Raw genomic sequence first — 4816 nt, 5'->3', positions numbered from 1 at the left:
ACGGGTGTGGCGTCAGTCCAAAAGCAACTATGGTTAGTTGGGTGGTCAAAAAGCAACTATGGTTGGTTGGGGCAGGCAAGAACTTTTGGTTGGGTTTCACACGTTTCACCCCAAGTGGGTAAACGACTTGTCAAGGACGCATGTGTGGGAGGAGTCTTTATGTGGGGAAGGCTCTCCTAAACGACGACGATAACAACCACCCACCTCGTGTAAAGACAGCAACAGCCTCGTTCAAATCAGAACCCACGTCGGCTCAATAATTTGCTGTGTCCACGTAAATAAATCAGTTCACAAAAAGTTGAAAAAAAAAAAGAAAGAAGAAGAGGCTATCCGAGTCGAATCAACGTGAACGGCTGGGTTTTCATTGAAAATTGCACTTGTATTATTATTATTGATATCTAGAGAGTTAGAGAGATATGGGGACATGAACATACAAAATCCTTTTTTTTTGGGGGGGGGGGGGAATTTCAAATTTATCGTTTGATGGGGATGTCTATCAACATAAGGTTATTAAGGTAACTTGCCAATGGACGTGTGTTGGGGCTTGCTAGGATAGCACGCTCGTGTGTTGGGGCTTCTTAGGATAGCACGCTCGGAACATGGAGGTCCCGAGTACGAGCCTCTCTCACCACACCGTTGGCACGATTAAGCCCGGCGGTTGAAATTTCCATTCAATATCAATCTCTTGCAAAAAAAAAAAAAAAACATAGCTTACCCTTCCACATTACCCTAGCTGGTTCCTGACAACAAAAGCCTCACCGGTGATCACAAAAAGCATTTTTCTTAACATACAAAACTATAACAAAATAAAATAATATATTTATTATACATATAGTAATTATATTGTTTAAACACAACTTCCAACACCTCCATGTGGCCAAATGAGAGGGAGAAAAGGGGATAGGGAGATAGGAGGATTTTTAAGTTCTTAAAATTTGAAATGAATGTATAATTTTTCGAGCTTGGGTCACACTTGAGAAAGTATTTTTTGGTGTATGACCTAGTTGCAACAATGTGTGGGTCACCTACTTATACTATATTATACATACTACTACCAATCCAACCCACTAGTATAGAAGTAGGGAATGGCCTTGGGAAGGCAAAGAGCAATCAGTTTTCTAGCAAAGGGATTGATTGCAACACAGAGCCCTTTCTAGAAAATCTGGCCAACTCAACACGATTCTCCATCGTCATGAATGGGGTGACACGAGAAGTCGGTGCTAGTGTTAATTGTGACATACAAGGCATTCTTTAATCGCGCCAGTTACAAATCTACACAGAGTGGACATTTCAAGTAGAGCAGGTTGCATATTTTCCTCCATCAAACATCCATGATGGAGTAGGAAAAGGCCATCAGGAGGCCTTTCCCAAGAGGAAGATGGGGAGCCAGCGCTAACTGACAACCCATCTTCCCCTGGGAAAGGTCGACGATGGCCTTTCTCGACCACCATGGTTTGGGAAAGCCAAACTAGCGACAATGAAATTTTTCCAAGTCAACTATGTGACAAGCAGTGCAAGCAAAACTCAGCAACTCAATAGACAGAATGGATGTTGACATACAGACCACATTAGCTGTGAGTAAACTAGATTGAAGATTTTGCAAAATAATGCTTCCTAATCGTACGGTTCGTATCTTCTCTCAAACCATGAAGGCAAGGGTTTAACCTATATCATTACATTGGGAGTTGATTGTCTTAATAACCTACTACCATGCTCAAGGCCATGACTACAACAGTTTTCAAGGCTACCTTGAAAATTTGTAAATTTTAGAGCTAAATCATGACTAAAATGCCTCATGTTATCTATGCAATCACGTTGGTGTCAACTGCCTTACCAAACCCATTACCGCCATGACAATAACATGGTATCTTGAAATTTTGCAAATATGAGTTAAAATGCCTTATATTTTGCAGATTATTTGAGTTCGAGAAAAGATGTTAGGGAGAATCTTGCCTTTTAACTCTGTTGCCTTCCTAGCTGGTCAAATCCAATCCCTGAACATTAGATTAGGAAGGAAAAGGAAATCTAGGTGCCCCCAAACATGCACTCATTGACATCAGGCAAAAGCATGTGGGTTTTGCCCGGAGTGGGGGGATACCACCCAATGCCTAATGAAAACCTCTTTTTCAACCAATCAAAATAAGGACAACTCCTCAATTCAGCCGGTTTTCATCACTGAATTCTAAATTAGATATCGTTTATATGACAAAAAAATGTCCGAATATTTCACAAATGCAAGCCCTGTAGCAGCCATGGTGCTGTCCCCATCAACCCTCGAAGATTCTGGCAGGAGGAAGGGAAGGAAATGTAGAAACCCAACCACCACCCCGCCGCCGCCGCCGCCGCCGCCGCTACCACCACCACCGGCTCCTTCCTCCAGGCGATCTAGCGGCCAGCGCTCATCCATAGGGCCGCACTCTAAGGGCTACAAAAATTTATAGCCGGATTTCTTTTTGCTACCACCGGAAGTGGTAGGCACCGTTGGGATTGCCTCGCCAATGTTTCCACACAAGCTTTTTGCTCTGGCTCCACTTCGGGTATCATGCTGCACGCGATCTGAATCGCCACATACCATATAAACCCCTTTGCCATGTGAACAGTCTCTTATACAACAACTTAGTATGTACAAAGAATTCAATTCAAAGATGTGAGAAAATTTCCTCTCGATTTCTTTAAGACAAAGTGGAGAAGCCTCAGAGCATCTCTCCCCAAAAAAACACCATTACAATCTTTGGAGAAAAAGCATATTTGATATGCTATCCTCTTGTAATGAGAATCTCTTTGCAGATGATTCATTTGTGCCATGATTTTCTGTGTATTCTTTATCCCAGTACAATTATGGCCCAGAACTGGACCCACACTACTAAGATCACAAATTTAATCTTTAATCTTCATAATAATCTTTACCCAAAATGCTAACCAAAACAATGTTTTGGTTACAAGCAATGATGTTTGTTACAAATATAGTTGTACAGAGGGCAGCACAAACCCTGCCTCAGATAGAAAGGGTATGGCAGATGACCTGTTGTATACCAAATCGTAGTAAAACTGATACTCCGCCGTGTAGTCATGGAGGTGAAGCTCAGCTTTCTGGCTTGTATGGTAATGGTGTCTCATCCCGGCCACTTTGCCGAACCCGAAAATGCTCACTCTCTCACATATACCCAGTGCCAGCATGACTGCTTGCATGCCTGATGAGTAGTGAAACATGGGCCCATCATGGGCTTCACTCCAAGCTTCCGGCCTGTTCCCTGTGCTCTCCACATAGTTTCTGATGGAGTAATACTTCACAATCCGACTGCACATGGCATCGAAGCGTGGGTCGGTAACAATTATGGGCGCCTCATGTGAAGATGAGCACAATGCCACATCCATCAAGTGCACAAGTTGGCATAAGTAGAGCACAATGGGGACACTGTCGCCGTATGGATGGCAAGCACATCGGCTGCGGCGCCCGCAGGCTTGCAGGATGTTACTGTTGATGAAGGCTAGGGTGGTTTTCGAGCCGACTCGATCCTGGAACCCGCTGGTCCGTGCGTTGTTCAGGCGGATGACCATGTCATGGCTGTCAATGAAGCCTGCATGACTCTGGCTGAGCAAGATCCCACTGTTGCCCACGACTGCACATGTCTTATATGGCCTGTTGAGGACCACATCATATTTGCCCTTCTTAAGGTAGTGTCTGTCAATGGGGTCTTTCACCGTTTGCATCAGAGAGCTCATGATGTGGGGATCATATCCCTTTGCTTTTACCCATTTTTCAACAGAATCCCGGAACTGTGGCCAGAAACCTGAGTATTTGGGGGTGAAGAGCTGAGCGGGCAGGTGTTTAGAGCCTGCATGCTGAGATGGCAGGATCTGTCTGAAGCCACCTGTCCTCTGTCCTGCATCTTGCAGCTCTCTGCTTGCAGAAGACCAAGGGTTGTCCGGTTTGTTGAGTATGGACAATGCCTGTTTTGCTATCTGAGACTCACCAGCATCGATTTTCGCCAGTGGTAGAAGGTTTTGGTCTATGAATGTGTGATTATGATGATATGTGCTTAAGGCTTCGACAGGATGCAGAATAAGTGGGTTCATTGGTACTGATGGTTGGGTGCTTATGATCATGGGGTATGTGGTTACTGCAAGCAGAACAAGAACCAAGAGTGAGAAGAGGCGGCAAGGGGAGTAAGACAGAGTCGATCTCGCCGTGCGGCCGTGTGCTGAGCCATGGAATGAGAGATTTGATAGGCCACTATGATCCACCATTGCGGATAAAGATGGAGCTTAACGCTGATAAGTAGTGATTAAGTGAAGGCTTTTGACTGCGATTTAGGTAATCGAGGTGAGATTCGTTGCAGATGTGGAGAAAGGAACGCTTAGATATGGTGATGATGGAGCTCGGTTAGATGCGCCTGATCTTAAACAGATACTTAAGCAGAAGATTAAGGCAGGGCTAGCATGGCCAGCAGAAGATTAAGGCACTTCTTGAGCTCATTTAGCAGAAAAGCTCCAATGGGCTGTTAATTAAACCGAGCTCAAATCAACATTAAGGTTAAGAAACGACTATTAAGGAAAGAGGGAAAGCTTAAAAATCTCGAGAAAGCTGGTGTTTGCTTCAATAATAATGAATTAAACAAGAGTATTAATTACAAGAAGATCGCACTTTATTTTTATGTAATATTAAAAAGCTGCCCGCTTTTGCAGATGAAAGCAAAGCCCAGCTCTCTTTTTGTGTTTGCGTGCCTGTCTCGGTTTCTTCTTCTTTTTTCTTTTTTTCTTTTCTCTTTAAAATCTCTCTCTCTCTCTAACCTTTTATATCCAATGTTCCATCATT

General features: G+C 43.7%; 1 pseudogene; it reads right to left on the bottom strand.

Moving 5' to 3' along the window:
* Nucleotides 1-2867: 2867 nt before the first annotated feature.
* On the bottom strand, nucleotides 2868-4604 carry LOC147615161 (beta-1,6-galactosyltransferase GALT29A pseudogene; annotated as a pseudogene).
* Between the last annotated feature and the right edge of the window lie 212 nt (nucleotides 4605-4816).

This window comes from Cibotium barometz, chromosome 40, assembly GCF_041138505.1.
Source record: "Cibotium barometz isolate CiBa-2024 chromosome 40, ASM4113850v1, whole genome shotgun sequence".
In the NCBI taxonomy this organism is placed as follows: Eukaryota; Viridiplantae; Streptophyta; class Polypodiopsida; order Cyatheales; family Cibotiaceae; genus Cibotium; species Cibotium barometz.
This window is presented reverse-complemented; position numbering and strand designations above follow the sequence as displayed.